The 24046-nt window shown below is 39.4% G+C and overlaps 1 protein-coding gene across 4 annotated transcripts in view; it reads left to right on the top strand.

The window, feature by feature from the left end:
* DOCK1 (dedicator of cytokinesis 1) overlaps nt 1-24046 on the top strand; it is a 511572-nt gene that overhangs the window by 354529 nt on the left and 132997 nt on the right. The gene's annotated exons all lie outside the window — the stretch shown is intronic.

The raw sequence follows: 24046 nt of genomic DNA, 5'->3' as shown, positions 1-24046 counted from the left end.
CACTCAGCTGCAGCCCTACATGGCTTGGGGCCTGACTTCTTGCCGGAGCGCCTTCTACCATATAACCCACTCCACACTCTTCATTCTGCTGGGAAGAATCTGCTACAAGCTAAGAGGACTAAACTTTCAGCAGTGACCCAGAGATTTTTTTCAGCAGCTGCTCCTAGACTCTGGAATGACCTGCCGGACAAGATCCATCAGATTACCACCTTGGAAAACTTGAAGAAGGCTATTAAAACGGATCTCTTCCAGCAGGCCTTTCCAGACTAGAACACCCTTGCCGACTTGCCTCCTCCCTCCCTTCATCCTCCATCTTTTATCTTTTACCCTACCTGGACTCCGCCTGAAAATTTTAATCTCATTTTAGTGTATTTGCATATTAATATTTTAAATGTTCTTTTTTGGCTTAATCTCTTTTTTAGGACTCGATTGTGTTTTTATGTTAGAGGGGAGGGCTGGGGATTTTGGAATTTTTAATGCACTTCTCTTTTAATTGTATGTTATTTTACTGCTGTAATCTGCTTGGATTCCCTGAGATTATATTACAAAATCAGTCAGCCCTGCCAAAGGTGTACTATCTAAAATATACACACAAAGCAAAGTAACAAATACATATCAAAATATATAGGATGATAAAACAATATTAAACTAAACTCCAAAAGCTACAAAGCTTTCTACTAAAATTTAAAAACATCTATTCTCAGTGCTGGATGTATCTTTAAAGGAGGATCTTCTATGAATGGGGACACATCAGAGAATTTTTTTTCTTTGTTTTATAATATTTGATAAGTAATTGAACAAGACCCTCTCCCAGATTTTGGACATAAGCAAACAAACAAAAGGAGTTCTATTCCTTCAAGAATTTGCATCTCAAGATATTTAGAGCTTTGCAAATAAGCACTAGCACCTTAAGCTAGGCTCAGAACTGAATAGGTGGCCAGTTCAGTTACTTCAGAGTCTGTGTGATCTGATTGAAGTTGACTGTACCAGTCCAAGTTCTGAAAGTCACATCCCTCACTAGCTGAAGCTTCCAAGTTATCTTCCAAGGACTGTCACAGATAAGGATGGGAAGAATATTTATAATTATTTATTTCTAAGTTTCAAAAACAAGCACAGGAAGAATAATAGGCCTGTGAGAATCTTGCAGAATGTTCTCTTGGTGTTCTAATATCTTTAAATGTTGTGGAGGAATTATTCTGTGGAGCAAAACACTCTTTTGCGCACCCCCCAGGTTTCTAGGCATATGCAGTAAACAGTTTATTTTCACATAAAAGCACCATGTTTTTCTTTGCAAAATAATTGCTCCTCAGTATTTCAGGACATTCAAATATAGGAAAATACAATACCACAGAGGAGTATTCTCTCTCCTCCAGCAGGGGAAAAACTACTGTAATTATTTGTCCTTATGTGCAAGGATGAAATAGTCAAAGATTTATATCGGTAGCCCAGACACAATGCATTATAGTAGTTGGGAGTTTGCCAGGGCACCAGATTATCCCTGTCCAGAAGCAATTATACAGTTAGCACCCTTTATCCATGGATTCAACTATCCACAGCTTGACAATATTCCAAAAAGATATAAATTCCATAAGTCAAACCTTGATTTTGCCATTTTATATAAGGGACACCATTTTATTACACATTGTATTTAATGGGACTTGAGCATCCACAGAATTTGTTATCTAGAGGGTCCTGGAACCAAGCCCTAGCAGATACCCAGGCCCATTGTACCTGTTGATCCAGCTAGATCTGGTAAAAGACTCATTGTATCAGTAAGGCTTCTGGATCTTAAGTGATCAAGAAATACTTCTAAATACCATTTCCTTCAGGGGACATGCAACCCAGGCTGCACTTCCATTTTCTTAACCATGCAAACCGCCCACTGTCAGTGTCCATTTTGTCATCATTTTCTCTTAAATGACAATAGAACACACATATGCACACTACAGAAATATCACTCATGGAATAACTTGATATTAGAAGACACTTTCCTTTCCTAGGTACTATTTGCAAGGTGAATGATATTACCTCTGTAGTTGGAGTAACTGGCTATTGTGCAGAATTTAAATTGCATTCACTCATAAGCGCCACCCAGGGGCCATACATTTACATTATTTTAATGTTGATTTAATAAATATGGTATATTAAGCATAATTCACATATTTTTAAAACAAGATACTGCATTCACATTCATAGCAGAAGGGAAAGGATGCAGTATAAGTGAAGATATGCAATAAAGTGTGTTTCTTTGTGTGCAGTGATGTTTCTCTAATTTATAATCATATAACCTGCTTTACTGGCCTCTAAACACAGCACTATGCTTCCTCATTCAGTAACTGCAAACTACTGAACTGTGCTTCAGCATTGGAGCCTTTAATATTTTACATTTCCTAAATTTAAGTAGTGTTTTCAAACACTTAATAATTTCAGTGGCATATTCTAAGCTTGATCCTGCTACATCTGCAGATTTTAATTCCATACTGATGGCAATGGCAGTTGTTTTGATGTGGTACATTTTCCCACAAATTCCACTTAAATCTGATATCAAGAACAGTAAATGGTAATACTGGATCTTTGCCAATTTACTGGGTAGTTAAAGTAGGAAGGAAAAAGGCCAATTAAGCTGATTTGTTTCATAATTTTAACATTTTGTCACTGGTGAGCTAGTATGCTATGCATACTGATATCAGTACTTTAAATCCAGAGTCACTATCGGACTTGAATTTCACAAATGTTCCTGCATCTTTATGCCTATAGTTTGTTATAATCTCTTTGGTTTACATTATGTAAGTAATATTAATATTTCAGTCATTACTGTTTATAGTTCTAGGCACATGTTGCATAAAACTTTCCTGTCCCATAGCCATGATGGTCCATGCCACAGACCAGAGTTAGAGAACTCTGGAAATAAAATTGGGAGTGCATAGACTGTAACCATTGAAGACAGGTTGGTGCTGAGACAGGGGGGTTATGTTATTGGTTGATGTTCATGTGTTAACAGCTGTCATACCTGCCATGTTTCACCTGTTGCCATGTTTGTGTGTGTGTTAGGATGCCCGATGTCCACTCTAATTGTTGTATAGTGTGCTTGGGAACTAAGGGGCAAAACAGACCACCCTAAAGGAGTAGCTTGCCGCCACCCGTTTGAGCACCAGATCGGGGACACAGCAACCACACACTGTGCCCCAACCCAGCATTTTCCCAGCACAAAAAGCAGCAGCAAAATGCCACTCCTTTTTGCCCCAGGAAAAATGTGCCTTTGCCACTGTGGTAGGGGTTTTTTTCCTTGTTTCAGCGGCATCTAAACACCGTGCCACCAAAACACCGCAACACTGCCATCATGTGGTCACATGAGTGGCTTCATGGCAGCTTGGGGGAATGTGTTGTGCATACCCCAAGCCGCCAGGACACCGGCTCTTTTTGCTGGTCTGTTCAGCCCCCAACTGTCATAAAGATATTATTTGCTTTGGTGGATTGTTACAGCCAATGGTGAATTGATGTTAAAGTAGACTGGTGGGTTAAATGACTTTTGAATGCTAGATGAAATGGATGCCTGTTCATGTAAAGAGAAGTTGATTGTATATATGGAAAAGAGTCAACACCATAATGTGAAAGGTAATGAGGATATCTGAAACAGATATATGTTATGATAACGTTCATTAGCAGACTATTGTTAGATTATTTTATTGAGTTTTTTAAAATGATTATTGTGTGTGCTATGACAGTATAACAGTCAATCCAGGGCAAGTTGAAACCGTGGAAAAGGGGGAAAGCTGTCATTGTGAGAAGGGAGACATGTTTATAATCCTGGCCATCTGGATGCTATCCTGTCTGGAAGAGATAATAAAAGGGAAAACTATCTGTGTGAAAGAATGTGATATTTGGGAATTATAGTGCAAACAACATGGTGGAGAATGTGGTGAAAAAGTTGTTTGAGCAGGAACCTCTAAATTAAACTGACCAATGATAGCTGTTGCTTGACTTTGGGGGTGGGATAAAGCTGTGTGTTACCAAATGTACTTCAGGGCTGACAATATGCCTGTTATTAGGAGAGCTTGTTTAGCAGAGACGTGACAAAAACACAGTGGGACCTGCTTTTGACTGCAGTAAATATCTCTAATGTTTCTGAAAGATCTGTAATAACTTTCATTTCTCCTTGGTGGCAGTGGCTCAAGGCATTTCATGTGAGGATCAGCTCAGAATAGAGTGAAATAATCTTAATATTATGATTTTTAATGGGAAAGGGTTGCTGATATCCAGGTTAAGCCACTCCCACAGGAAGTACCCTTAGCATGCAATTCTTAAAATACTCCTTTTTCAGACTGAAGGAAGCTCATATTCAACAGTCCCTGCCTAAATGGCTAGCTCAACTGATTCCCTTTTCTTGGTTCCTCATTAACAGCAGCTGGCTTTTTGTCTCCCACAGCTGTGGTTCAGAGTTCTATAGTATAACACAGTGTCTCATGAATAATTGCAAATGCTTAGCAAGTCTTACATTTTGTTTTGTTTGTACAGATAGCAAATAAGAATCAGTGAATTAAAAACCCTATTTAAGGCTGTGATGTGTTGGTTTCAAGTACAATGGTTCTCTGGTACCCAATCACTGATTGACAGACCCCAGCTTTGAATGTTGTGTGTATGTGTATGTGGTTTCCAGTCGCCTGTTGACTTACGGCGACCCTATGAATTTTATAGGGTTTTCTTAGGCATGGAATACTCCAAGGTGGTTTTCCAGTTCCTTCCTTTATAATACAGCCTGCAGCACCTGGGTATTCCTTTATGATCTCCCATCCAAGTACTAAAAAGTGATTACCCAGTTTAGCTTCCAAAATCAGACAGGATCTGGTGCCTTTAGGGTATTTAGGCCCTGGGCAGTTTACAAATCATTAAGGAAAGAGAATGCAGTGAGTCTGGCAACTACTGCCTGTACAGTCGGCCGTTCTTATACATGGATTTTTTATACACGGATTCAAGCATCCATGGTTTGAAAATGTTCAAAAAAGTATAAATTTCAAATATTGAACCTTGCTTTTCCATTTTTTATACGTGACACCATTTGCTATGTCATTATATTTAATGGCACTTGAGCATATATGGATTTTGTTATACACAGGGGATCTTGGAACCAAACCCCAGTGTATAACAAGGGTCTACTGTACTCCTTTTCCTCTGCGGTCACAACCATGGAAGTTGGAATGGAGAAGAAGGCTTCTCATTTTCAAAGTAAACATCTTGTGCTTGCAAAGAATGAATCATCTGATGGAAAAATGTGAAAGAGTTGAAATGTTTAATGCTCTTCGTCCCTTTGGATTTATATGTTAAGTGCAGAATTCTCAGAAGTTTATGATCTTGCCTGAGATGTATGGAAAACTGAAGTGTATTCACTTTTCACACCAACCATTCAGAGATTTTTATTGACAAAAATAATTCAGGTGCTTAACTGCAGGATTAATCTGGTGGTTGACACCTAGTGGTAGAGCTGATGGCTTCTATTTGTCAGAAGTTTTCAGATTGCTAGTAGACAAAAATAATTCTGGCTGAAATCAAGGTATCTGTTTCTCACTTGTAGAATCAATTCACTCAGAGACAAATTGAAAAGTCCATGCTTCCTTTTTCAAACTGTGACTATGGGCACTCATTTTTCTGGAAATATAAAATCCATAATGTTTGAGTTTAGGTAATGGATTAGGTAATGGATCATTGATCATTTAAAAAGATACTCACAAATATGTTTATTATGTACACTGAGCCAACTGTTCCTTAGCTCACACTGCCACACTGTTATCATACATACACCTACATAACTGTCTATTAATTTGGAAAGACACATTTTCTGAAAATCCAAGAGAAAATGTGCATCAAAAAGTATTAGACTGGTACTTATTGATAATTCTGGAGTTTTCTTGTCCAATATTAGACTGAAAAGGTTATTTCATATAACCTTTGAAAGCAATGTCTTCAATTATAACCTTCTTACCTCACCTTCTTACCTTAAGACTATCTTAATTTATTTATCTGTGTGTATTACAAGTGGTATCAATCACATTAGATAAATCACTTCAAGCTGAAAGCATTCAGCTACTGTGTGCCTGTGATTTTTTTTTAAAGACAATCTTCATGCATTAATCCACTTGCCACTTGTGAGTGATTATAAAAGTATTTACACTTTCCAGAAGTGAATGTGAGACAACTCCCTGATGGATAAAATGATTTCTTTGAAAAGGAAACCATTAGAAAATTCATGTTGGTATTGTATAGTTTCTGGATTTTAATTGTGTGTATTAAATCACCCTGGGACTATTCTAGAATATTTATATGCCAATTCTATACTCAGTTATACCTGTCCTTTAGGAATCCAGTCTGTGTAGTAGATTGAAAAAGACATTAACACGTTGTCCCAAGTATTATTGATTGATGTGAATGTATATTCCACTAAATATAGTGGTGTACAACATTAAAATTATAATAATAAAATTATAGATTAAATAACTTAAATGTACACTAGGTAACACTACAGGGTGGTGGGCAACACTATAAGGAAAGTATGAATGAACAGACATGCCTCAAGCAGGTACCTAAAATACAGAATTAAGAACTTGTCTAATTTTATGGTGGAGGGAGTTCTTCCGAACAAAAACTTCTGTTTTATGGTGGGCATAATATGTCTAAATTTCTAAACTATACTTAGTTGTTCTCATTTTTACTTAGTTCAGATGCCACAGCAAATGATGGTTACCATGAACAAGGAAACAGGAGCAGGGAAGTAGTGCATAACAACCATGATTACCATTAATTAATTGCTATTTGTCTCCAAACTAGAAATAGAACTACAAGTTATTTATTTACTTACTTATGCCACCTCTCTCCCAGAGTGAAACCAAAACTGGCTCACAGATAAAACTGGTTTAAAATGTACAATACCATTTCAGAAACAATTAAAAACATTTCATTTAAACTGTATAAAAGTATGTAAAAATGCAAAAGTTAAATACAAAAATAAACACAACAGGCACTTCAATAAGAAGCGTCCCTGAGAAGGATTACATATTAAAAGGCTGCTTAAATGAAACAGTCCTTGGCTGCCAGCAAAAGGAAAGCAGAGAGAATTCTAGGCAGGTTCCAGGCAATGGGAGCAGCCACTGAGAAGGCTCTGTTTTGTGTTCTTATCAAGCAAGCCTGTGATGGTGGTTGAGCCAAGAGAAAACCTCACTTTGATTATCTTAAAACTCTGGTAGGTTAATATGAGGAGATGTAATCTTTTAGATAGTCTGGACCTAAGCAATATAGGACTTTATCATTTATGACCAGCACTTTGAATTTTGCTGGGAAAGGAACTGGTAGCCAATGAAGCCATTTTAACAAGGGATTTGTATGCCTCCTACAACTGACCCTGGTCAGAATTCTGCAGATGCATTTTGAACCTGCTAAAGTTTCTGAACAATTTCCAAAGATAGCCCCTGTGACTACTTGAGACAACTCTGCTGGATGACATGGTGATAGATAGCTCTGCTACACACTGTGTGAACACAATAGTGGCAGAGAAGTATAATTTCTTCACTGCCATGATCACCGCGGTGGTCTTCCACCATCATTGCCCTAGTCTCCATCCCACTCATTTCATCACTGCCAGTTCCCTAGTGAACCACACATGGTTGGTGGGGACACGAGAGAGGTCCTCCTGAGTGGCTGCCCCTGGACTCTGGAACTCCCTTCCCAGGGAGATCAGAATGGCTCCCTTATGGTTGGTCTTCCGCCAACAGCCTATGACCTACCTGTTTAGACACGTTAAAACAGAATGGTTGTAAACGTTCTGGGATGTTGTTTCCTTTTAAAGTGTTTTATACAGTTTTATCTTTTTAAAATGCATTTTATTCTTTGAATAGTTATCTATTTTAATACTGTAATAATTTAATCCTTTGTTTAATGTCTCCAGAGTCCCAGTCCAATGCTCAAACCTCTATACCATGCTAGGTCTTTTGACAATACCCCCCCACAAAAAAAATCCAAAAAGCAAACTTCAATCTTGCCATTTCATATGCAGCATTTTACTGGGTCTCATTGCATATAATGGGACTTGAATATCCACAGATTTTGGTATCTATGGGGATCTTTGAACCAAACTATAGCAGAAATCAAGGGCCTACTGAATGTTACAAACATATTTGTGTGAGTGAGCCAATGTGGCATAGTGGCTTGAGTGTTGGTCTACAACCCTGGAGACCATGGTTCAATTCACAGCTTGGCCATAAATCCCACTGGGTGACTTTAGGCCAGTCATATGCTCTCAGCCTCAGGGGAAGGCAGTGGCAAACCTCCTGTGAACAATTCTTACCAAGAAAACCCCAGGATAGGGTCACCATAAGTCGCCTTAGGGTCACCATAAGTCAGAAACGACATGATTTCTAACTTTGCGAACATAGTAAATGTTTATGGAAATAAATCAAAGTTATTTTCCAATCTTCCTAACTTTTTTTAAAAAGTAAAGATGTTCTGCACTAATAAATTATATTAGAAGATTTGAGTGAATTGCATTTAAAGCTTGAGTTGTAATAACATTGGGAGAGATTAACAGGAATGAATGGATGCTGAGTAAATAATCCTATTTTGTGCTAGTTTGTAATGAATTTGTTGATGGGAAACCACTTTTCTATCTGTTCACATCATGGTAATTTGATAACCCATTTGTATTACTTAAACTGCATATTCTGTAAATGTTGTCACAAGCAAAGCAATTTGTTACAAGCAATGTGTAGAAACTGCACCCATAAAAGTGTTTTCCAAATTGCTCTGCTTGCAGCTACAGGAGTTGTCATAAAGAAAGATTCCTCATATTGGATTTTCAAAGCCACAGGAGTGGCCACAGAGCAGAAAAAGAGACAACTGCATGATTTAAGACTGTGTAATGTCCCAGTTGTGAAACAAAATGATATAAGCTTCAATAGGCATGCAGAACATAATGCTACAATCTCTTAATGCCCCAAACAAGGTGGCTGATTTATTACCTGTTATGCTTTATTTCAGGGGGGAAATACAGTAAGTCACAGAAAATGAAAGGAAATTAAAATATAGATTATATAGTCAAATTTCTTCTCCATTTATCCAGTTGAATCTCCATGGTATCTAAGCTTTTTGTTGTACTTAGGTGGATTTATTGTTGGTACACTATACAATTTGACAGGTATACAAAGCCGATATAAAATTATCTCTTCCAGGCAGATGGAATTCTGTGATGTGATTGCTATACACATTTAGGATCTGCAGCACATAAAAACATCATTCACTTTGTCACAGTAAATGTCAACCTGCATCCGTTTCTTTGCCTGATATGAATATTTTGTTACAAAAGGACTTGTTGGTAATTCTGAGGACAACTCACAATGTATTGTGGTTTTTTAAAGAAGAATACAGATTGTGTTTTCATTGAGGAATACATTTTTGTACCTTTAGAGTAAAAATGATTTAAAAAAAAGAATAGGAACAGCCTCCCTGTAAGTGTTGTAATTTGCTTCAAACTTTGTTTCCCACACTCACTGTGATACTAGATTAGAGAGTGAGAAAAGTAGGCAAGTCCTAAATCTGAAGAAAAATCTTTCAAAAACTACTATACTTCAAACCACTCGCTATGCCAGCATGAGCAATAATAGAGAACACAATGAAGTAATAGTTCATGTATATTCTCTGCTGGTTAGGCTTCATCTGGAGTACTGTGTTCAGTTCCAGGTACCTCATTTTAAGAAGAACAGTTGGCCCTCCACATTTGCGTATTTGACTTTGGCAGATTCGATTATTCACGGATTTGATCAATATATTCTCTATAGGAACACCTAGGTCCTCCAGCTCAACTCTGTGGTCAACTTCCACCAAATGTCACACTGGAGGACCTAAAAAGTCATAGAGAAAACACTTCTCTAGGCATTTGTAGGTCCTCCAGTGTAATTCCATGGTCAGTGTCTGGCAGATGTTGACCATGGAGTTGTGATGGAAGACTTAGCGACTCCTAGAAAGGTGTTCTCTCAGGTTAAAAAATTTAGTGTTTTTTATTTGCTGTTTTTCCACTATCGCAGGGGTCCTGCACTCCTAACGCCAGTGAATGTGGAGGACCCACTGAATATAAACAAGTTGGAGCAGGACAACAGGGATAATAAGTGGTGTAGAAAACAAAATATATGAGGAAAAGTCAGAGGAACTGGGCATATGCAGCTTCGTGAAGAGAAGATTGACAGGTGGGGTGGGTATACAGAGAGGAGGGTGCAAGCCTGTTCTCTGTTGCCTCCGAGGTAAGACCAGGTATAAAGGTTGAAAGTTACAAGAGGGATAGCCTCAAAGAAAATATAGCTGTATTCTGATGAACTTCATGTCCCAACTTTTCACTGCAATATACTGTAGAGTTTGCCTCTGAATATTGTGAGAAATGAGTTTTTATTATATTCTTGGTTTATATTACTTCGCATGTTGGGATGGTTATCTGTTTTAACCTGAATATTTGCCAATGAATGAGCCCCAATCAGTGGCTTGAGAGCCTGTGTCCTTTTGTTAAAATGGAAGCTATATATCTAACTAGTTTTTCCCATTCTTTTATAATCTGACATGACTTCACAGATGTGAGAACTCCCAAATGTCTTGAGGTTATCATCGCAATGATTTCTATTTTTAGTGCTGCTTTATCATGCATAGGGCAAAATATGTAAATTATTGTTCTACAAAAAGTAGATCAGTTAATGTTGGAAGATGCATGAAACTATTGCATAAAACATTTCTTTTCCTTTCCCAATATTTGTTTGGGGGGGGGGCGTCAATTAGACTTAAAATAAAGCTGAAGAATGCATTTTTTAAAACATACACACACACTCACACAAAGATTTTTTTCTTCTTCTGTGCACACAACTAGAGCACCATATGCTGTAGATACTCTGATCTTGTCTGACATAACCAGCACATGGATATTGCTGGAAGAAAAAAGGGACAAGTCTGGGCAAGGTTAATTTACAGGCATCAAGCCTCATGTGTTTCCTTTTTGTTAACACTGGGTTTTTCAAATCTCATCATATTCAACCTTTAAAAAAGATCTTTAAGGTGGATGAGCTGTAGGTTGTTTGTGAAAGTGAACTTCATGTTCCCATAACAAAGAGATCTGAAGGTTCATTTCTAGGATGAGGGAAAAGGGATTTTTGCTTCAACAGCAAACATCTTTTTATTCAGGCCTTTAATGACTATGTAGGCCTATTTATAATGTGTTGTGATTTTTAAAGGCATTTTAATTTGTGTTAAACCACTTTACACCCCAAATCTAAGAGAAAGATGGTATGCAAATAAAATAAAATAATGTATATGTTATTTCTATTTCCATATAGATCTAAATAGACCCATCATTTCCTGGAAGCATCCCAAATATTTATATTCATGGAAAGGCATTACATTGCTTGGACCTACAGTAGATCAAACCTCTGCTTCTGTGTATACATCTATGTCAAGTAGATAGACAGGATCTATCTATACCAAAGATAGGCAACTATGGAAGGCTGAAGAGAAGATGCATTAGCCTCCCAGAAGACATTTGAGGCGCACACAAAAAAGAAGTTGTCCCAGAATGGCCTCAATGCTCTTTAGGTGGTACGGGGGCATTTTTGCCATGTTTTTATCCACTCCTCAATAGCAATAGCAGATGCATTTCTGTACTGCTTTATACTGAACACAGCAGTCTCTAAGCGGTTTACAATGTGTAAGCTAATTTCCCCCAACAAGCTGGATATTCATTTTAGTGACCTCGGAAGGATGTCAGACTGAGTCAACCATGGAGCCCCTGGCTGGAATCAAACTCACAACCTTGTGGCTGTCAGTGAGTGGCTATAGTCCTGGCATTTAACCACTGCACCACCAGGAGAAACCTTTTTTAAAAAACAGACAGTCACTTCTAGTTTATTTCCCTTAAAGGAAAGGAAAGGGAAAAAAGGCATGCCTGCTGGACCAGAAATGGCTTAGGGGAGCTCCAAAACATGGTGAAAATGTCCTTAAGATCCCTAGAAGGTATTTTGAGGCAATTTTGACCCTATGGGTGGGAAACACAAAAATAACCTTGGAGGTGCATGGATAGGCTTGCCATAACCCGGTGGGAGGCGTGACTCCCCCGATTTCTAGGGGGCGTTCCCGGTCACGTCACGCCCTTGGGTGGCTGCCCGGCTCCTGGCCCTGCTGCATCCCTATATTGTGATGGGCTGGAGCTGGCAGGGGAGGGCTCTGCTGCTCTGCCTTGCCCCTATTGGCCAGCCATCCCAAGGAGCAGGCTTAGTCAGGCAGGGCAACAAGGCACGAGGAGGAGGAGCAGGGCCAGGCAGGTCGGCAGCAGCAGTGGCCCCCGCCCATCCAGGCAGGCCACTGGGAGAGGGGAGGAAAGGGCCCTGGCCTCTGGGGCAGCCCAGCCTGGGGAACGAAAGGGCCCTTTCCTGGACCCCCTGCCCCCCAGCCCTCCTCCTCCTCCTCCTGCTCTTGCAAGGAAGGAGCTCTGAAGTGCCAGGAGAGCTGCCTCACTAAAGGGGAGAGGCGCCTCAGGGACCCAGCCGTCGGAGAGGAAGAGGAGGAAGAGCCTCGGCATTTAGGTTCAGAAGAGGAGGAAGGGGCTGGCACCCGGGAGAGGCAAGAGGCCACCTTCCAGGCCCCTCCTGGGCCCCAGGCTCCCCCCAGGATCGCCCCCATCGAACATTGGAAGCCTCCTCCCCAAGGCCCCCCAAACACACACCCCTCTCCTCTCTAACCCTCTCTCTGACTCCCTCTCCCCCTGTTACCCCACTTTAACTGAGCCCTCTCTAACCCCCTTCTATCTACCTCCTTCTCTCCATCTAAACTCCCCTCCAACCCCTCTCTATCTACTCCCCCCTCTCTCTACCCAGTGATCCCCAAACTGTGCTCTTGAAGGAATTTTGGACTTCAGCTCCCAGAATCTCAGACTATTGAGTAACATGTCTGAGGCTTCTGGGAGTTGAAGTCCAAAATCTCTTAAAGGACACAGTTTGGGAACCACTGCTCTAACCACCTTATTTAATAATAGTAATAATAATAATAATAATAATAATAATAATAATAATAATAATAATAGGATTTATTTATATACTGCCCAATCACTGGGAATCCAAGCGGTTTGTGAAATTAACAAGCAAACTACACAGGCAAATCAGCTCATGGCACTGAACAAGCAGAGCTCTGCTCTGGAGCCACAACAAACTACATTTCCCAGAATTCCATAGCATTGATCCAGGACAGTTAAAGTACTGTCAGACTGGGTTATTTCTGCAGTGTGTATGTAGTCTGAGAGCCCTGCAGAGAGAACAACTCTGGTGGTTTAGAATTTAAGCCCATCTAACCCCCCTCTATCTAAGTTCCTTATTTAAGTCTCTTCTAAGCCCCCCCAACCCCTCTGTATCTGACTCCTCTTTATCTAACCCTAATCCCCTCTAGGTACCCCATCTAGCCCTCCTTCTATAGCCCCCTTTCTCAAACCCCCGTATTTAACCCCCCTTTCTGTTTAATCCTATATTTTTTTAAAAGAAACCATCAATTTTTCATGTCCTCCATTTTTATAAAAGTGTCCTACATTTGAAAATGTTGTCCTACATTTGTCCTGGTTTAGAGGTCCTGACTTATGGCAACCCTATGCATGGAGCCCTTAGCCATACTTGGCTCACCCTTGACCTGTGCAGTACTGTCTCTCTGTGCCAAGACTGTATGTACCAAGGAGGGGGAAACCAAGCAAGTGCAGTCCTTCATTGTCCCAAGAAGCCTCTTAGTAGACTATACAGTTACCAGTTGCACCATATCTGTGGGACAGATGACTAGGATCTTATCTTACCAAAGTACCCGCTTACTCAAGACATAAATGTACCTAGAGACAAACAGTGGATCTGCAGAGATTTGGAATTGTTTAAAACATCTCCAGGCCAACTCACATTGACTTAATCTAAATTGAATTTCTTTTTTTAATTTTCTATAATGTAGTAGTCTGAGCATTGGATAGCAACTCTGGAGAGAAGGGTTTTAATTCCTGCTCAGTTGTGGAAACCCATCACACTCTCTCAGCCACAAGGGCAACCCCTCTCTGACCAAATCTTGCCAAGAAAACCCTTTTATAGGAGCACCTTAAGTTCATCATAAGTTGGAAATAGTTTAAAGGCACACCACCACAATAGCACAAGGGTTGGCAGAAGATTATGAACACAGATTAATGCATATAAGAACAAATTATTTAGTGGGGGGGGGGGGCTGCTAAACTGCTATTTAAAATATAGTTTAGTTCATTCTGTGTTTTTAAAACTGACTAAGCAAAGTAGGTGTTACCATCAGGTGTTTCTATAGGAAAATGTAAAAAATTGGATTTTAGAAACTTGGACTCTGACATGGTTTTTCCATGTGTGGAAGCAGATATCACAGGAGGCCAAAAGCCTTTTCATCATGTCATTTAATTTTGTGCATAGATTTAGCATTTATTTATTTATTTATATTTGCACTTGTCATTCAGTAGAATTGAGATAGAACTTGGTTCTTGAAAGTTATCACAGTTTGGTCTTGGGTACCTCATGCTTTCAGGGAGCCTCAAAAATCTTTGCTTCCTGAACTAAGGGCCTAAAGGGGAATGCACAGAAGATTATATTGATGAAACAAATTCAAATTACAGGCTTACCTACAAGATTACATTGTTTATGACAAGATAGGTATGGATGGGGAGACATAGGTGTGGTGGATTTGGACACTTTGGATTTGGACAGTGTGATGGATTTGGACAATTTACATCAGTTCTAGAAACCACAAATCCAAGGAGTGGGATTGGCCTGGACTGCAGCCAGCACACACAAACATACACCAATAAGGATGGTTCAACAAGGTAATTAGCTATGCAGCTAGAAATAGTCCACAAACCTTGTAGGGAGTGAGAGAAAGAGCAAACCAAAAGCCAAAGCTGAAGTCAGGTTAACAGGGATCACAATAGTCAGGGTCAGGTCAGCCAGAGGGTAGCAATAGTCCAGTCCATTCCAAAGTCAAGGCAACAAGGAGTCAAGATATAGGGAGCCAGTGTAGGCAGCAGTCACACCAAAGGATCATGCAATAAACTCTGGCATTCAGTTGACGTCTCTCTCCTTCCTAAATAGGGGATGCCCTCCCGTGTACCAGGTGAAGCTGGTTAGCTAATTGCCTTGCAGCAATTCTCTGGGATCTGCATCTGCCAGCACTTTCAGCCCTGCACTGCCTGAAGGAGGGAACCTCCAAGCCTGATTCCTCCCCAGAGTCACCACTAGGCTGCTGTACCACCAGAGGAATCCCACCAGCACTAGGACCTGGCTGAGCCTCCTCTTCCGGGGCTGAGAGATCAGGGCTGGGCTCTGGCAGAGAGGATTAACACCTGCTGCAGCCTCAATTAACTCTTGCACTGGAGCAGGATTAGCACCTGGTGTAGCCTCAATTACCTCTTGCACTGGAGGAACCCCATCCTCCTCCTCCTCCACCTGCTCTTGGCTGGCCATGACAGGGATAGAGGCAATAGGTAATGCCTTAATGGTGGTGCTTCTATATAAATTTTGCCTAAGAAGTGACAAACTCCTACTCAAACTCCAGATAGAGGTCTAAATCCAGTTAGTACTCCCAATTGCAGTAGGCTTATTGATTAATTACTGAAAGGTAAGAATTGTGTTGGCCAGGGATTGCTTCTGTCCATTTTCAAAATAAAGTCAGATTTATCCAACTGCATGCATCTCTAAGGACCATTATTGGTATGTGATGTGTGATTTGAAAATAAAATCATGTGACATGGCATACCCGCCAATATTTCACAAGCAATAACTTTTGCTCCTCCCTGGGTTGAGTACAAACTATTTTTGCATTTTGAACTAGGTTTGCATCAATGAAAGTAAGCTGAGGACAATGTAGGAAGTTGGAGAAGGAGGAGAGAAATTGGGATGTTTTAAAAGCAGCTGAAAAAGTGGGTTGACAGGCAATTAATTGGGACCATCCCTGCCAAACTGAGACATTTGGAGGGTATAGAGATGACTTACATGTTTAGCAAACCTTGTAGTGTTCCTGCACGTTCCCATCTTTTTCAGCAGTATGTTTATAGAAAACCCCAGTGAAATAGATTAGCACAGTAGCTGAGTTGAGCAATAAACCACATCAGTGGCAAAGAGCAAACAGCTTCCATTGCATATAAATTGAATAAAACCAATCACATCACACATACTTTGCTCTTGAGAGGAAAGTATAAATAAATATTTGTATTCTGAATTAGGATGTGTTAGTTTCCTCCTGGCATCTGCTACCAATACCCTTTCTACAATGCTGCTCTGGAGCATTTTAACACCTTTGTTGTTTCATTTTCTTTCTTTTTTTAGAAAAAGATGTCATATCCTCCTTTACAATGTGACAGCCATTGTGTAGCTCAAAAGGAAGATTACCTAAAGCTTCAGTAAGGGTTTTCTCTTTTTTGGTATTAGTGGTCCATTTACAGCAGTGTCAGCAACACAAGTGCTTTCAGGCCAACAAAGCAGAACAGATTCTACAGCTGTATTACTATTTTCTATTACACTACTGAAGCAAAGCAAGAAATGTTTTTTTTTTAATCCTTTTATTTCTAGCCATTTCACCTTGCGGTATATATTGTGTGTATACAGTATAAATATATCTATACACGCACACATATATAAAGACTGTTTGCCCTTCCAGTTTGTAGTTAAAATTTAGAGTCATGTTTTAAATTTTAGGGCCTAATCAAGAACCACAAAAGCAGTTGGATCAGAGACTGAGAAATAAATATGTTCTGCTATCTCATTTAAGAATTTACCTATCAGTTTTCATAATTACTTTGACAGTCATAGAAGATAGATACAGGTTGAGTCTTGCTTATCCAGAATTCTGAATCCAAAATATTCCAAAAACCAAGACTTTTTGCATAAGTAGCTGACATAAACCTTTGCTTTCTATTGGTTTGATGTGCACAGACTTTGTTTCACGAACACAATTATTAAAGTAATAATTATACAAAAATATTGTATAGAATTACTGTCAGGCTACGTGTATAAGGTAAATATGAAAAATGAATTTTGTGTTTAGACTTGAGTCCCATCTCCAATATATCTAATTATATGCAAATAAAGGTATTCCAAAATAAAATAAAAAATCTATAACATCCCAAATGGTCCTGGTTCCAACATTTCGGATAAGGGAGACTCAATCTGTACCTTAGAGGAAAATAGTTCAGCTGGCCTTGAGTCTTTATTATCATTATATCATTTTATTTTCTGCATTTGCATACCTTTTAGTGGGGTATTGTTACCCTTTTAGAAATGTTACTGGCTTTTTTGCTCCAGGGTTCAGTTACTCTGGCCCTGATTTTTTAAATTTTTTTTATTATCACTATATATTTACTCTTTTCATTTGCATACTTTCCAGTGGGGTATTTATACCCTTTTAGAAATGGTACTGGCTTTTCTGCTCCAGGGTTCAGCTATTCCCCTATTTCTTTATAAAATTGCTTTTTTGTAATTGAAAGTGGGATATAATTTATCCTGGCCATTTTCACATACGTTCAGGCATCAGCATTACATAAACTGGAATTTATCCATTCCCCTTTTACAACCATTCAGATTGGCAACCATAGTTGCATGTTGTGGCTCTGAGTTTCAGAATGTAACCACATGTAAAGTTTTTTTTTTAAAAAAAGGATTGTACTTTCTTTCATATGTTCTGAATCCCCACCATTTAGCTTCAGTAAGTAAACCCTGGTTCTAGTATTATAACAGAGGGAAAAGAGTTTTCCCTATCTACTTTCTCTATACTATACATAATTTTATATGCCTTTGTTATGTTTGCCTTTACTTGCTTTTGTTACAAGGTAAACCCAGTGTGGTGTAGTGGTTTGAGTGTTTGACTATGGCTCTGGAGAACAGAGTTCGAATTCTTGGTTGTCCATGAAACCCACTAGGTGACCCTGGGCAAGTCACACTCTCTCAGCCTCAGAGGATGGCAATGGCAAATCCCCACTGAAGGAACTTGCCAAGAAAACCTTGTGATACCCTGGCCTCAGGATTGCCATAAATCAGAAGTGACTTGCAGCCAAGCTACAAAACAGTTCCAAGCATTGTTGCCTTTCCTCCCCAGGCAGTTACTGCAGTCATTGTAGTTTCCCCTTTCTGTACCTTTTCTAGCTCTATTGCAACACTTCTTAATGTACAATGACCAAAATTGAACATTGTATTCCAGATGTGAATGCAGCAAGGATTTATGTAAGGGCATTGCAACAGTGGCAGTTTTATTCTCACTTTCTCTTTAATATGTCCAACAAAGGATTCACTATACTCTGTGTGTGTGTGTGTGTGTGTGATATATATGTGTGTGTGTGTGTGTAACAGCCACACACTAGGTTGACATTTTCATAGAATTATCTACCACAACCCCAAGATACCTTTCTTTATTGGTCATTGCCATCTCTGATTCTATCAGTATATATGCAAATTTGGATCCCCCCCCCCATACCAATGTGAAATACTTTACCCATTCTTGTGCTGAATCTCATTAGCCATTTTACTACCCATTCTCCCAGTTTTGAGAGATCCTTTGTTTTTACCACCTTACACAATATAATGCCATCGGCATGTTTAACCACTTCACTGCAATACTGGCTCCAGATAATTTAGGAACAAGTTTAAAAGTATCAATCTTATCTTCCAGACTTTTCTGGTTTTATGGAGCCTGACCCATTATGCAAAACCTAATTACCAAGGTTTTGATAGCTGAATTAAATGAAAACCCATTTTCCTCACATATGGATACAGTTGTTGTTTGTTGTTGCTGTTGTTGTGTGCCTTCAAGGTAATTCCAACTTATGGCAACCTTAAGGCAAACCTGTCATGATGTATTCTTGGCAAGATTTGTTCACAGTGGGATTTACCTTTTCCTCTCTCTGAGGCTGAGAGATTGTGACTTGTCTAAGGTTTGTACCACTCTTTAAATATACCCAGTTAGTGCGGCTAAGAATTGCAGAAATTTAAATTTTTTTTACAAACAAACAAGCTTCATTTATATCCTGCTGCATACTGCCTAAGCAGTGTCTAAGCGGTTTACAACTGTAAGCTAATTTGCCCCCAACAATCTGGGTACTCATTTTAGCGACCTCTTTGGAAGGATGCAAACCTGAATCAAGCTTGAGCCCTTTTGCTGGTCTTGAACTTGCAACCTTATGGTTTTGAGTAAGTGGCTGCAGTACAGGCATTTAACCACTGTGTAATCCTTGTGTACCATTTCTTCTATGAATGAATGAAACCCATTCCAAATACTTGTAAACTCATACTCAAAATGAAAATTGGTGCCCATATGCATTGTTCTGTTCTGTGTTTCATGTAACTTAGTATGATAGTTCAACTGCTGACATGTAATATCTGGCTTGAAAACTTTGAAATTGCCACCTTTCTCTGCTACAGATTAGATCCTCCTTCCTCCAGTTTCACCCATATATAAGTCAAGAAACTGAGGAAGCATGCACCATCTTGATAATGTAACAGCTATAATCTAGAGTGAAACAGTGAAACTTATTTCTATAGTATTTTAATTCATAGTTTTCTTTAAAAAATTGTGCACACATTAGCTTGATAATTCTTATAAAATTTTGTAGGATAAATCTTACATTCACAGCCACATATGTTTTGTCACTGCTTAAACATGTTCATGGGACACCAATTGGTTGTCCCAAACTTTGGTTTTCTTGGTGTATTTGGACCTCATTCCCTAGAAGTCCTAGCCAGGTTGCCCAGTAGTCAGGAATTCTGGGAGCTTAAGTCCAAAACAACTGGAGGACCAACGTTTGGGAACCACAGGTTTAGAGGGACTGCTCAAAATGCTGGTTGTAATCTCTATAGTGCTCAAGAAATAACAGAACCTCAAGGACTAAGTACTCCTGAGTGATATTCCCAGTGTATTCAGATCTCCTACAGAGATTTTGCTCCAGAAACTTCACCAAGAGAGACAGGGCAGGTTGCTATCAAGGATAGATGGTGGCACTATCTGGAAAACTTTACCCTGGCATATACATCAGGTGCCAGCTCTGTATCCTTTTTACATAATCTAAAGCATGTAATGAGCCTTTTGACATTAAATTTTAAGCAGGATTAATAGTACTTTTTCATGATTTACCTTTCCTTTTAATGACTGCTCTGTTCTTATGTTATAATAATAATTTGTTTATAAGTTATTACTTAGATTTATATCCTACCTTTCTTGTAATGAGATCAAAGGGGCATACATGACTGTGTGTGTGTTTTGTGACTTCAAGTTGTTTCTGGCTTATGGTGACTCTAAGGCAAACCTAGCACAGGGTTTTCTTGTCAAGTTTTTTTTAGAGAGGGTTTGCCATTGCCATCCTCTGAAGCTGAGAAAGTGTGAACTGCCCAAGGTCATCCAGTGTTTTTGTTGCTGTTTTGTATCTGAACTGGGATTTGAACCCTGGTCTACAGAGTTGTGCTCCAATGCTCAAACCAGTACATGATGCTGGCTCAGCTATACATGGCTCTCCTCACTTTATCTTCACAACAACCTTGTGAGTTGCGTAAAACTAGATTCTAGAAGACCCAGGATTTTCCAGTCAGAGTCAACATTAATCATTACACCACACTAATAGAAAATGCCTATAACAAGCTATTCTAATTTACCTGGAGACCTAGCAGTGATGTAAATGTGGATGTGTTGTTGTAGTTGTTGTTGTGTCATAAGGTTTTCTTGGGGAGATTTACTGAGAGGTTTGCCATTCCCTTCTGGTAAAGGTGGCTTGTTCAAGGTCACCCAGTAGGTTTCTGTGGCTGAGCAGGGATTTGATCCCTGGTCTTCTGGAGTCCTTGTCCAACAGACAACTACATCAATGGTACTCACCCTTTTATCCTTGGGACCTTCCTTTACCTATATGGGGACGTCACCCCTGCACTCAAGATAGTATATGAATAAAAATATTTTATTTATTTAGTGTGTTTATTTTCATTTGCACACACATGTATATCCATACTTTAACAGTGTAAAAGGAAATAACACTGTTGGAATTAGAACAGTTTTATTTAAGTAAATTTTATATTTAACTCAATGCATATGTAAATTTTACACATTAAAAAGTTTTGAAAGAGGAGGATGAGGAAGAGGACAAGGAGGAGAAGGGATCAGGGCCTCCTGCCCTACCATTTGAGAACCACTGAACTACACCATTCTGGTTCTTAGAATGTACTCACTACAGTAGGGTTAGCACCCAGTCCTATATTTTGATGCAAGTAGTGTATGTTTTATATCTAGATCGTGCTTCTGAGCAATATATTGTTGACTCATGCAGTTAAGTATAATAAATTGCAGCCTAATCTATCTCCTTCTGTTGCTATTTTGTCTGCCAGTCAATGCTGAAACGTGTCAGTCGTATTTGTAAGCACTAGAATTACATCATAGTAAAGCTCCCAATTCCCACGTGGCCAGAAGGAGGAGGAGCCAGCCTGCAAAATTTACCCTTCTCATACCATCTTAACTAAGGACAGAAACAACAAAATGCAGGCATTTTACTAACATCTCCAATTTTTTTCCTGTTTGTTTTGTAACATCTTGCCTGATAAAAAAAGCCAGCAGAGCTTCGAAAGCTTGCAACAAGTATTTTGTGCATTTCACTTGGCTGATTCATGTAGCCAGGTGAGGGAAGAACAGCAACAACAACAAATATATAAACAACAGGCTTCTGGGATGCCTGTGAGTGTAGGTGGGGTATTTTGCCAATTTTCACATGACTGAAGGGCTTTCTGCATTATTTGTGGCAAAATTTGTGCAAGTGCATAGATCGCCACGTAAAGAACTACAGTTAAAGGTATGTAACCTGTCCTTTACACACTTTTGGAGAGCTTTCTGCATTATTTGGGACAAAAATTGACCCCAAGTTATGCTGATATATAGGATGGACTGATAGAGGACTTCAGGGGCCACAAAAGTGGGATCCAGGGGCCACATGCAGCCCACAGCCACAAAATGTCCATCCCCATTATAGACAGATGTAGACCAGCATAGCTGTCTGAATTCTTAGCTTCTTCTTATAGATTGAGTTATGGATGGTGTCTTTATGACTGGCTGCACTTAAAATTGATCACTATATCACTGACTGTCACTGTGTGGCAAGTGAGGCAGAACATGAAGTGAAGGATAGGAAGAATCAGGGACTCTTGATGTATGAGAATTTCACTGGGGGAATCCTACCTCCTTTCCTGGTTGACAAAACCTTGTGTCCTGGTTTCTCATTCCCCCAACTCTGTCACATTTGTCCCCCTCCCAAGTACATTGGTTGTTCTTTTGCCTACCAGCTCACCCGGTGATGACAGGAAATGGTTTCTTAAAACACACACACACCCACTCACAAATATGTTAGATGGGTCAGCATGTTGCACAGCAAAGTGCTTGCTTCTGAGGTTTCACCTACTTGTGTGACCACCATTTCCAAGACCCCTCCCCCCAGTCCTCCACACACTCACACACACACCTGTGAGGCACTCAGGGGAAATGAAAATGGCATGTGTGGTTGGAATAGCAAAAGCTAAACAAAAAGAATTTGGATAGAAAAGTAATATAAGTGTATATATGTATGTGTGTGGACATACAAACATAGCGGGCCCTCCATATGTACGGGGGTTCCGTTCTAGACCCCCCCCCCCCATGGATACCAAAAATTGTGGGACCTAAAATTCTATTATTGTCAATGAATGCATGAGGAGTGTGCGACTGCACTGGCATAGCCACATGAGAGAGCATGGTGTAGTGGTCATTGACTATAGTGGGGTGGGGCCATCCACGGATGCTCAAAGTCACAAATAGCTAGCCCACTGATACCAAGGACCAAATATATAATTTATATTTTATATAAGAGAGAGAGCATGGTGTAGTGGTTTGAGTGTTGGACTATGACTCTGGGAGATCAGGGTTCGAATCCCTGCTTGGCCATGCAAACCCACTGGGTGACCTTGGGCAAGTTACAATTTTCCACAGAGGATGGCAATGGCAAACCCCCTCTGAAGAAACCTGCCAAAAAATCTCATGATAGGTTCTTAGGGTCACCATAAGTCCAAAACAACCTGGAGGCACAACAATAACAAATATAATAAAATACTAGAATAATTAATTATTCAAAGTTGCACTATATAGTCTGCACTATAAATGGCAGTAAGGGAGAAGATTCATTTGTCGAAGGAAAAAAGATAGCCCAAGGTTGACTACAAGTCTTCCTCAGTGGCCAATGTGAATTTTCTGTTATCCAAATTTCCTCCAAATAAAAGGCTGAAATGCTGTTTTTAAAAAACGTGCATAATCATAATAATTTTCAAAATAACATATTAACAAAGTAGCAGCTTCAAAACAATACTTACCAGCATCAGAGTATAGATTTATTCAAAATAATACTTCCCACAGCCTGACACCATCACACACATACATGTATATTTTACATGTACCCACATACATATACTCTAACTCTTTTTGTTTATTCGGTGAATCTATGCATCTGTTCTCTCTTAGTAGAGGAAGACGGTGAAACATCCACAGCCTCTTTCCAATGTGCAGCCTTCCAACATGGCACTCACTGCAAACCACTGGATACTACCACTCTCCCTCTGCCTTTGTGTCTTCACAACAGAATTTATTGCTAAGATTTTGAATTACAAAGTTATTTAAGAAAATCAGTTGTTAGGCTTGTTTTTAAGCTTTGTGACATGGGATGGAGAATGGAATTTATAACACCTTCCTTTTCTTCTTGTCATTGAACAGGACTCAGGAGTGTGTTTGTCTAAGAACAAATTAACATTGTTCATAATTCTTTTGTTGGATAGTTTTGTTTTCCATCTAACTTTGTCTAACAGGACTGAATTTCAGATATACTCTAGCAACAAGGAGGTGATTTAAAAAATTAGATTTTTTTTTCTTTTAGAAGGAATTTGTGGGAAATAAATGTACATGTGTAACTAGAATGCTGAGTCCCATCTGAAGAAGGCATGCCTACAAATGTTAACTCCATAGTAAA

Source organism: Sceloporus undulatus, chromosome 3 (genome assembly GCF_019175285.1).
Source record: "Sceloporus undulatus isolate JIND9_A2432 ecotype Alabama chromosome 3, SceUnd_v1.1, whole genome shotgun sequence".
Lineage (NCBI taxonomy): Eukaryota > Metazoa > Chordata > Lepidosauria > Squamata > Phrynosomatidae > Sceloporus > Sceloporus undulatus.
This window is presented reverse-complemented; position numbering and strand designations above follow the sequence as displayed.